Genomic DNA, 12,783 nt, shown 5'->3' with positions numbered 1-12,783 from the left:
GTACTCGAAAAATCCTTGACGCACAGTTATTCGCAACAATTCATGTCAGGAGGGGGAAGTCTGGAAACAGAAAATTTAAAAAGTATCTCAAAGAAATACTAACTGTTTATAAAAAAACTTTCAAAAAATTAAGCAAGTTTATAAAGAAATAAAGAAAATATTATATTAAGAAAAATATTTAGTTTTCGTGCTTTCGTTTTCCGAGCTCAATCCAGAATTAAATTTATTTGTCAAATTTATGTTTTATTCAGAGGACTAAAAAATTTATTCGTATCGCTCTACCCACTATTCAGGTTCTCCTTTTTTCTTTGCGCACACGGCTTCTGCTTTGCTAAACTTTTCCTGTTGTTATTATTGTTGTTGTAGCTGCTCAAACATTCGCCATACATTTACGGGTAGTGCTGCTGAGGTGACAGTCCTTGACCAGATATAAATCCAGGTCGTTCCGGTTACGGAGAAGCGACGATCGAGGGAACGAGAACCCACTGTGGTAGGAACCTTCCCTTTTCTTTTTCTTCGTTTTTTGTCCAGCAATCAGCAATCGACACGTATTGCAGGAATAAATTAAAATTTAAATTTAAATACAACAACAAAAAAAAACAATTTGGGCTTTTATTTATTTGTTGATATCTAAACCACAATTGGAAGCAATCTCTAAGTGAAGAAGTGAGCTATTTGATGTGGCTGGTCGATTGGACGCCACTAAATCAGTTTAAAAAAAATAAAAAAAGTACTTTCCATTTTTGGCATATTTTCTTCACATTTTTTTTACCATTTCACTAAATTTTGAGAAAATATTTTAACAAAAATACTTTCCAAGCAAACTCCGCAATTAATCCATGCCCAAGAGCTGCTTCTCGAAAGTTTAGCTGCAAAAATATTTTTCCCGAATTAAACTTATGGAGCGATTTTGTGGCAAGTGTTTGAATATTATTTGAAAAATTATTGGTACCGCATTACGAAACTAGGAGCAAAGTCTCAGAAAATTAATAAAAAATAAAAAAACAGAACTATATTTACCAAAATAGCAACTCTGTGCATGTAACAATGAATTTTTACACGAATATTCTTTACACTTTACATTGCACTTCTATTTCGCTCACTGATTGAACGTTGAATTTGCACATCGTTTTCCTAATCTAAGTTTTCGTAATTGTTTTCTTTCGAACAGCAGCTCTGAGAGTTGTGTCTACCTACCGCACAGTATCAGGGCCAGCAGTTCAAGTGATAAGCGGTTCAATACCGATAGATCTACTAATCTTTAGGCGGAAGAAATTATGGGCATTAAAGAACGAGAGGATGGAAAAAGGAGTAAGCAAACTTGCAGTGCGCGAAATAAAGGACGAAAGGGTGAGGCTGTGGCAAAACCGCTGGAGAAACGGAACACGCGGCAGATAGATGGAAAGGCTCTCTGATTAAGCGTTGAGTTTGCAGGAACTTCGGTGAAGTAAATTTGTATGCATTTCTTTTTATACAACCAAAATGCTTTCGGGGCTCGGGTATTTCCAGAAATACCTGCTCAAATAGCGATTATGCAGCTGAATATGACGCTGAACACACCTTTTTCCAATGCATGCGTTGGGAACAAGAATGTCGAACGCTGGAGAATGCAGTCGGTCACATAACCACTGAAAATGTAATCGACAAGATGCTAAGCAGCGAGGAAACGTGGAAGATCAACAGTGGTTTCACGGAAAAAATGCTCCGTATGAAAAAGAGGGACCTGGTTGCAGGCACACAAGCACTCTGAAGTAATGCGAAAGCGGTTCCAGGGTGGGCGACAGTTCCAAGCGAGGGGCAGTTTTTAAGTCTCCGGACATACGGCAGCTTTGATAATGCATTAGGCATTTTAAACCCCCTCATCCGCAAAACTGAAAAAACTAAAAAAATTATAACAAAATCATAAAATATTTAAAAAACAGAAAATATTTCACGGCAAAGAATTCTATACCATAATTTTCAACATTGAATAAATCTTAAAAAACAATTTTTTCAAAATTTTTTCAAATTTCTTATTATTCGCATTTTTGTTTGAGCCAAGCATAATTTTTTTCAGACGAGAAAAAAATTGTTTTTGATTGACAAATTTCGTTATTATTGGAGGCTATAGAAGTGCTCGGGGTGGTAAGTAATCCTAACCAAATTACTGTATACTACAACATTAATTAACCTCGGAAGATTTTAACTTTTGCAAATGGCGTCGTACGTCAGTCTGAAGCATACAGCTCTAGTATACAAACAGATAAGCAACGGAGCGCGTAAAGGTCAAAAGGAAGATTTCCAGCACTCAAAATAGTTTTTTTATTTAGTACAAAAACAAAATTGTATGATTAATTTTGCACCACCTTGTATAAACATGGGACCTTATAAAGCATTCATATGTGCTTTGCAATATAACTTAGTAAGCAAAAATATTCTTTCCATATCTTTCGGCGCTATATGTTTCTCAGCCCCTTATCGGCAATCTCTCCCATATTTGACGTTCAATGAAAAGTGATACAAAAATCTATTGAATTACAAAAAATATATGAAGCTATAAACAACCAACCGATTAATTAATTTTATGACTTACATGATTATCTTCCCTCTCTCTCCCTCTCTTTGCCTCGAAAACGCATGAAATTTGCATGCGAGGTATATTTGATTAAGGCATAAAAATTGTGGTTTCAGCGGGCACAGATTTATAGGCTTTAAATCTTAAGCAAAGAATATAAAACTAAATGCCGTACAAAACCACTTAATAAATTTTCAATAAAAATACAATAAAAGTGCAAAGATTTTCTAAAAGGCTTAAGCAGCTAAGGCAAGCGATAAATTTAAATAATACCTGTGGAAGATGAAGAAGCAGACTCGATGATAAAAAAGCCAGCCAGGTAGAGTAGATGGATGCAAAGTAAGCGGCCAAGATGAAGAGGAGGTGGGCTGTATGGCTTAACATTTTTTTATTAGACTGAAGGTGAAGATTTTCATGAGCGATAAGTGGAAAGTACAAATTACTAAAGGGTTATAAAATTAATTTCGAATGTCTTCAGTAAAATGTAGCACATAAATTTAAAATAAAGACGAGTATCGGCTCAACATTTGAGATGGATTAGAATGCGTTGAAATATGTACATATGTTTGCGTGACAAAATTGTTGTGATTTTTATTTTTTATTTTTAGTTAGTTGCTTAATATAAGTTCCGCAGCTTTTTCAGCTCTAAAAGTTATCAGACCAACTGTAAAGTGATCGTTTTGCCTCATCACTTATTGGACTAATTGTGGGAAGATCGCTTGGGAAGTGATAAACGAAGGTCTTTGCTGCAATTGATTGGAATCATCGATGTATGCATCTTTGTCGATCGTAAAATTGTAGGTTATTATGATATTTTCATGTTACTTTTCCAATAGCTGATGGGAGCGGTGCGAGTAGAAGTGATCAATATTCAGCTGCATAAATTGGTTGCTTGTAGGATTGTGGTGATGAGAATTTATGAGCTTAGGAAAGATAGCCAGTTTGTAGGTCAAATTGCGTGCATTACTTATAGAATTTAATTTATAATGGGTTTGGGCGGAAGGCAATCGCTTTACTTTTAAGTGGATAAAATAAAGGGTGGTTAAGTTTCCAGAGCCGATGTTGAATGTGAACAAAGCATTTTTCTGCATTTCATTTACCAATTTTTCCATTTCAGACTAACTTAATTTGAATAATGGAAAGATACACAATCGAGCAACGCGTTAAAGTCATTCAGGCTTATTATGAAAACGGGCGTTCAAATCAAAATGCATATCGTGCACTTCGTGATTCAGTGATGAGGCACATTTTCACCGCAGTAGATTCGTCAATAAGCAGAATTGGCGCATTTGGGCGAATGGTAATCCAAGAGTGATTGCCGAAAAACCAACGCACCCACAAAGAGTGACTGTTTCACCAAACAGTTTATTGGCCGGCGGCATCATTGGGTCGTAGTTTTTCCAAAATGCGGCCGGTCAGGCAGTTACTGTGAATAGTGTGCGCTATCGTGAGATGATAACGAACTTTTTATGGAAGATATGGATGTGGACGATAAGTGGTTTGAACAGGACGGTGCCACTTGTCACACAGCTAACGAAACAATGGCTCATTTTTGCGATGGGTTATTTGAAAGAAAAGGTGTACGTTGATAAGTCAGCAACAATTCAAAAGCTAAAGGATGAGATAACTCGGCATGCTATGTTTTCCTATACTCATAGAAATAGAAATTTTTTTGAGTTTAGTAAACCTCGCTAATATTTAATATATTCAAGTTGTCCAAGCCTCCGAGTAAGCTATGGTGAAAGCAGAGCGATCTAGTCCTCGCTAGAAATTTTGAGCGATACTTTTGATTTCTTCATCGTCACGACAACTGGCACATAACTCGTCTGCTCCCAGACTCATTACACTAGCAAGCGTTTCAATTAAATTACAGCCAAGTAAGCTGTAATGAATGCATATCCATCTAGTCCTCGCTGGAAACAGTGTACGATTGCCCTTAAGCCATTTCATTAGCAATTAATCTAAAATTAAGGACAACTGCGGCCACTTGACAAATGAGATGGCACTCCAAGCAAATGAGACGGTCTTACCGATTTTACGTCAGATTTGTCATACGGTTAGCTCTCTGCACTCGATAAGTGCTCTCTATGAGGTTTTGCAGAAATACTTTTTTACATTTCCAATTGAGGAGATGAGAAAAATATGATAGTTCTCATTTTCTGAAGCCCGCAACTCTCGAGTGTCTTACGCTGTTGTTTATCAAGCCCTGCCGGACGCGGTAAAGTCACTGAATAATTATTAGACTAACACGATCTTCCGTCTTTAATACATACTTTTTGAAACTTTCAGCCATCCAATCGTTTGTCGACCTCACTTTGTGTGAAGGAACAGAGTCTTGCTGAAAGATGAGGAGATTGTCACCACCTACACCATAATTTCAGGGTTTCACTATTGTCTCCAGAACCTCGATATATGCAGCAGAATTCACTTGAATAAAGAAATGTGTTGGCACGGCATGTCCTTCATTGTTCACAGCGCCTAAAACCACAACAGTGGCTGAAAACTTTATGTGCATGACAACAGAAAGCTCTGTAGGATTGGAAAATAGCCATCTGCAAATTCTTTGGTTGGTCGTTTGATCTTGGTTAAACTTTTTTCTGCAGAAAAAAAACATAACATCTCAGACGCTTCAGGGTATTTAATTTAGTTTAAAAGCCATTTTGATGGGATCACTCGCTTAACTCGTGTTTGCTCCAACATAAACTGCCTTCTGCGCATAACGTAGGAGTCATAGTACTATGTAGAACTCCACAGGTAAGACCCTTAGAAATATTAAGATCCCTCGCAAGGCCCCTCGTCAATGATCGCTTGCACTTGTTGAATAAATTCTGCAGATCGGGCAGTGTCAGAACGTTTTTCGTGTTTTTTGCGTTTTACAACAGAATCTACATCCCCATCTAATATATTACTTACAATATTGAGAACGAATGAAAGGGCGCTCTTAAGAAAATTAGAGATTTCGAAATTGGTGTTATTTGCAATTAAATCGATGGCATGCAGTTCTCTTCATATCTTGAGTTAACTTGCAGTTCTCCGTATCTTATCTGAAAAAGTACAAAAAGAAGAATAATAGTTTCGAGAAGTTATAGCAACATATATGCATGGCCTCAACTATCGTATGCACCCTGTATATACCCTCTATTGAAGCATTATTTAATAGTAAATAATTATTTTATATGAAATTTGTAAAATCAACTATACCAATAATTTGTTTGCTAAACAAATACTTTTCCTCCGCGATGAAGAGAGGAACAGGAAATAGATTTTTTATGAGAAATAACTCACTACGTTTTCTGCTTAAATTAAATTTATTTTTTAAATTTATCTTAAATTCCTTTAAACCTTCATTTGGAAAAAATCATCAAAAAGATTCAATAAATCTCATTATTTTCCCATAAGAAGACATTAAAACGACAACTCTCATAATTAAAATATGGTAAAATAAATTTCTTTAATAACACGGAAGTTGCGGATTTTAGCCTCGATCAAAAAAACATTCCTAGCCATAAAATACACACCTGTCTCGCCACCAGCAACATTTCGGAAACACATTTGGTATCAAGCAGGCTATGCCTGCGATCGCCGGTGTCAACGCCATAAACTATAAACCCTTTTGATGCTGCTGATGAACCAATGAGACAATTTCTATTAGTCATAAAAAATTTGTTGCCAATAGCTTTTCAGCTACAAAATCATCAAGCAGAGTTCCTGCTTCAGTAAAGAAATTTTTACTAAATAAGCAGTATCTTCTTCGCAGCGGCACAACACGTGTATGTGTGTGTGTAAGTGGAATTCTTATATTAACTCAATATTGCTACTTTTTTCCTTAGGCTTCCCCCTTTTTTATTTCTTTGCATTTCACTTTGCTCCCACATGGACACATCGATTTTTCGTAGCTGTTCTCATGTGGCTTGTCAGCTCATAAAAAAACGCCAACTCCGCACTGCTCGCATATTAGATTGTTATTTGTCTGTCTGTCTGGCTGCCTGTTCTCTGGCTGCATTCAAAAGTGAAAGAAAAAAATGTGTAATTTCTTTTCTCCCCCACTAGGCAATAAAATAAAGAAAATTTGCTTTATAGCCAAATATGTTTTTTTATTATTAAAAGTGTGGCAATATTCGTGAACGTAAATGTGCGCTAGGGAGACAACCAGGCGTATTAACCACAGAGCTAAAAAGTCGGTATTACAAAAAGCGTATAGAAAAATTATATAAAATGGCGTGGAAATAATGAAAAACTGTATAAGGAGCATGCAACACAATCGTGTGTATACACGTATGTATGTATGCATGTATGTATGTATGTATGTATTTTGTTTTATATAAAATGTTATAAAAATTGATTATCGCCTCAAGGTGCATTCGCAAGCCACCACACACACGCACACGCACACAAACAGAAGCGGCTATGGCTTGCCCTGTTATTCCTGTGTGTTAGGGTTTTGTGCTTTGCCTGTCTGAACGACGGAACGTATATTTCGGTGGTAAATCGGACTCGTCGCATTTTGTCAGTCATTTGGGTAACATAAAAATGTCGTAAAAAATAAATAAATGCACACAATCACAATCAAATGCACACGTAAGCATACACACAAGCGTTTATTAGCAGCCAAGTTAAATACGCGTAGGAGTAATATACTTTGGGCCATTGAAGTTGTCACTAGTTTTGCCGGGGTGGTTTAAGTAAAAACAAAACAAAAACCAAATATTAAGAGTTTTCCTGTAAAGCCACATTTTAGCATAAAAAAATTCGATAATAGTTATACCAAATATACCTGCCGTAATATAAACTCCTACACAGGATAAATTCGATACCATTTAATGCGATTTGATTTGAAAGATGTGATATTCGAAATTTGACATTTTTTGATATCTCTTGAAGTCATTTGATATAACATTGTAGGAAAATCTGAAACTTGAAGTGATGTGGCCATTAGTTGCGAAATGAAATTTGACTGATTATTGTCAAAAATCAGCTTAAGCCATATACTAGTGCTGATGTTGATGGTGTATTGGTCGCTCTAACTAAAAGATGTCCCGCTTTGATTACGCCTTTAAGGCTCATTTTGGAACCATTGAGCAGCCTATGTGCCTGTCTTGCTTGGAGGAGGCGGATAGCACTGAGCACTTTCTTTGTAGGTGTCCTGCCTTAGCTAGGGCAAGGCTACGAGTTTTGCGTTCCGATATCGTAAGAGTGAGTAATATTTTTTCTCTAAAACCGGAGGATATTTACAGATTTGCCAAAGAATCTGGAAAATTCTCACAGGACTAACCTTTGTCTCTGCCACTATTCTTTCCAATCTCTTTCTTTCATACTTTTCTCCTTTCCTCCTTGACTATCTACCCTCTTTCCAGAGCTCCAAATACAATGGGGTTTTTAGCCTAAGTATTTTAGGAGCCACCAATTCAATTTCAAGGCTCATTTTCAAGCTAACCACAATTTCTAAATTGCTTGAGTGCATAGTCAAGGACAAAGTATACTTAGCAGTTAGGCAATTAAGCATTTGTTATGTCCCAATCACAAGGATTTGTTTCGGAGGGATCTACGTCAACTAATATAGCTGCCTTTACGGAGGACTGTTTGAATAGCTTCCAGAAGGTTTTTCAAATGAATTCAATTTATATAGATTTTTTTAAGGCTTTTCATAAGGTATCTCACCCAATATTGATAGCTAAACTTCAGGGTGTGGGCTTTCACTCTCAATTTGTAAGGTTGAGAAATTCCTAACTTGATAATAGACACTGTGTCTTTCGACTCGTTAATGGATCGTGTTATTCTTTTGCTGCTTCCTGTGGTGTCCCCCACAGTAGTGTCTCGTTGCTTACTAATAAATCTGATGTCTATACAGTCTAGGCGTTTTCTGTTGTCGATGTGTTTTAATATTTGTGCGGGCTCGGTATCTGCTCCAGAAAATGCAACTTAATGTTCACTCATGCATTTCCGTTGTAAAGAAATGTTTTTTGTGGGTATTCTTAAAACTGTTTTTGGGATGAATGCTCCTTTTAGGAAGTCGACTTTTCTTACTATAAGTTTACTTTTAAGAAGTTACTCACAAGACTCTTGTCTTTATCTATCAAATAGTCTATGCGCATCCTGTTTGTTGATTAATAAATAAAACATTAGTATTATTATTTATTTATTAAATTATAATCAAAATTAAAAGTTATAAATTAATATGTTTGCAGCACTAGGTACCAGGACTATCGGCTGTAAAACAAAAAAAAAAAATAATAATACCATTCGATGTGAAATGGCACCAAGCGATGTGATATGAAGCGATGTGATATTTTAAGTCATGGTATATCAAGGTTTAATATGATAAGATATGGTATGATAAGATATGGTATGCTGTTTAATACGATGAAATGTGTTATCCTATGCAGATGATGTGATATGATTTGAAAATAGTTGATTTGATAAAGTTTGATATGATAAAATTTGATATAGTGTGCTATGCTATTTTAAGGTGTGATGTTACATGTTGAGACTTGGTATGATAAGATGTATGTATGTAATATGATAAAATACAAGTTGTGGCATGTTGCAATGTGTTATGATAAAGTGCGATATAGTATAAAAATATGCGATGTGATGCGATGTGATATGATAGCATGTAATATAGTAAGATGTGATATAATAACATGTGATATGATACAATTTGGTATGATTCGATATGGTAAGATTTACTATGATACTACGATGTGATATTAGCAGATGCGATATAATAACACATAATATCGTACGTTAAAATTTTATTTGGTGTGATGTTATATGATGTGATGTGAGATGTTGCGATGTGATATAATAACATGCGATATGATATAGTGTGATATGATAAGATGTGATATTATAAAATATGATATGACGCGATGTGATATTACGTCATGTGATATAATAAACTGGTATAAGATAAAATGCGATATAATGCGACGGGAAATGATAATATGTGATGTGGTAAGAAGTGGCATGATGCGATGTAATATGATGACATGTTATAGCAAGATCTGATATTATAAGATGTAATATGATACGATGTGATGTTACGTTACTGTTATATGATAAACTGCGATACGATGTGATATGAACCTAAAATATGCGATTTGATACGATGTGATATGATGATAAGATGTAATATGATGTCGTACGACTTCATGATTAACGATGGGCTGTCAACCGACGCGACGTGATCTGATATGAAGTAATTCAGTGTAATATATTCCTTTTTTGCGTTCTTTATCTTTGACCTAAGCTTGAATAATTGTGAGGGCTGTCCCGAAATTACCCTAAAAAATCGTTCTCCTCAGCAGAAACTCTTTATATATTATAAATTATTCTTCCTTCTTTGAAATCCACTTCAATATTTCTCAAATGATCAGCCAATTGATGTTTTTAATTGACTTCCATCAGCGAAATTGTTGCCACTATGATTCAAACTTATGATACAAATGACCTCGGTCCGTGGTGAGCATTTTATTGATTTGTACCTATAAAATGGCGTGAGCCAATTATGAAACTCCAGTTGGAGAAGATTTTAGTGTGACTATATATATATATAAGAGCTCTCTCATGTACGAAGTGGCATAAAAATAATCATCAATTTTTTTTTAATAACTTTTTTACTAAATAAACAAAAACAAATTTTTGTAGTGTTAGAAATCTTTATTTTGACCTTTCGCTGTCCACTGCTTGTCTGTTTGTATACTGCAGCTGTCTAGTTCACAAGTGCCGATATTTGATTGACGTAGGACCTCTTCTTCTTAATTGGCGCGATAACCGCTTACGCGGTCGAGTTGGCCGAGTTTAACTAAGCGCGCCAGTCGTTTCTTTCTCGTGCTAACCGGCGCCAATTGAACAACCCAAGTGAAGCCAAGTTCTTCTCCACCTCATCTTTCTAACGCAAAGGAGGCCTTCCTCTTCCTCTGCTACCACCAGCTGATACCGCATCGAATACTTTCAGAGCCGGACCGTTTGTGATTAACGTAGGGCGCCGTTTACAAAAATGTAAATCTTCCGATAGGCTGATTAATTTAGCGCAATTTTGTATATTCAAACAGAATACAGCGCGTGACAAACATTTTTCACTATGTTTCTTCTTGTTTTTGCTTTTTGAATGTTCGTAATTAACTTTTTTTTAGAAAATATGGCTCGTTGTCTAACCAAAACAATATAAATGAAGGTTTAAAATTTTGAAACATTCCAGAAATTCAATTCATCACAATTCTACTGTTTTTTATAAGAATTTTAGAAAAATTTTTGGTATACAGTTTTATAGTTCATTAAATTTTAGTATAATAAAGAGCAAATTTGAAGTTGCTGAAAAATTTCACGGAATTTTTATAATTGTTTCTGCGACGGTGTTGCGTATTTTCTCTATATATGTACTTAAAAAGATGTTGTACGTTTGGCTTCTCATATTACGTCGAATCAAGGCTCCACTTCTCGTTCGTGCATTGCTTATGTTCTGTAACAAGCACGAAAACATAAGCAGGAAAATTTACCTAAAACGAACAACTCTCTTTATTATCCTTCAAAAATATGTGGCGTTGGAGTGTTGACAGCTTAAAAATTATTCATTACAGATTAAAAAACTATATAGTAATTTATGTATGTATATATGTATGTACACAAGTATACATTTATATGCAGCTTGTATGAGGTACCCTTTCAACTAGTCCTGAGCGCATACATCACAAAACAGGCCACTTGGTCTTGAACCTTTTTAATTGGCTGCGGTCGTTAGCGTTGTGGGTTTATTGTCATTTATATGCGTGGAGTTTTTTATAAGCAACTTTTTTATAATTTATAATATTTTATTTGTGTGTACGAGTGTGGCCTTTACTTGTGCACTATAACAGCCTCGAGATCTTAATTTTGTTTTGTACAGTCGCGGTCATAAAAGTGTTGTAATCGAAAAAATTGTAGGTTGCTTTTTGCTGTATTACTTTTTTTGCTTTGAAATTTTGAATAAAAAAATGTTAGCGCATTTTTTTCAAAAGTGAGTTTTAGAGAGAACAACGAACGAAAAAATCAACCTCATAAGCTTTGCACGCGCTGTGCGCGCTCCAATGACAATCATCTCTCCCCCATGGCGGAGTGACCCGAATTTATATCCGGGTAAGGAATGTCCATTTGTGGAACAACATCAAGACGCACACCACAAATACGAGGAGGAGCTCGGCCAAACACCCAAAAAGGGTGTACGCGCCAATTATATATATATAATATGTAAGGAATGTCGCTCTAGCAGTTTTCCTCAAAACTTTCGTGGAGAAGTTTATGATGGTAAACCAACAACCACGCTTTATTATCGTGAAGGCGGCAGTGCTGCTGTGAACTCTCTGGTTGGAATATTACTTACCAAACTTATGCGTTCCGCACAGCTATCCTTCCTCGAGCTAGTTTTTCTGAAGCATCTTGAACTGCTTGTTGTTTTCACACAACTGGTTTTCTGATAATTAGATATTACCGATTTATTTAAAGCCTATTGATCAAACATTATTTTTTCACGACTTTCTCGGATAGTAAAAGAAGGTCTTTAGGATTTAATTCCGCTATAAGTAAAAGACACACGAATATCTATCAATGAATAGGTTTATATTGCAAATAGTAAAACTTTCCGTTAAATATCGATCACAAATCATTTCATTTCATTCCAACTACTTCTACGAATAGCCTTAGAGTAGCCCATTCTGCGAACCAAACTCTTCAGTACATTTTCCCGATCTACCGCACTTTTCTCTGTAACAGCAACTACGATGAAGTTTCAAATATTGAATCGTATCCAAATGGTAGGTATTGCATTTGTTCCTCTTAATTGCAATTGAATCGCAGCTTCTAGGCGGTCAATTGGCATCGCCATTTCGGCTAGGTTTCTGACTTCCGAGGATGAAGTGTGCAATAGATCGCATGTAAGATTGGTTTCGAGGCACGAAACTGCGCCCTATTGAAACCAAATGTCGCCTATATCTTCTTCTTCAATTTGCGGAAAGAAAAAAATTGTGTATCAAGGCGTGGTAACGCTCGCCACTGTCTGAGATGGTAGCTTCTTTCTAATTAAAAAAAAAATGGCGCAATGATGCCGCCCGACCAAAGTTTGCGCAAAAAGTCGCATGAATGCGTCACGTTGTGGATGCATCGGCTTCTCCGTTGCGTGGTTTGGATTTGCCGACCCTCAAAATGTGGTAATTTAGTTTGTTTTTTGTTGTATTTATATTATTGCTATTATTGTT

The sequence above is a fragment of the Anastrepha ludens genome, chromosome 6, assembly GCF_028408465.1.
Source record: "Anastrepha ludens isolate Willacy chromosome 6, idAnaLude1.1, whole genome shotgun sequence".
Classification (NCBI taxonomy): Eukaryota; Metazoa; Arthropoda; class Insecta; order Diptera; family Tephritidae; genus Anastrepha; species Anastrepha ludens.
Note: the sequence above shows the minus strand (reverse complement) of the source record.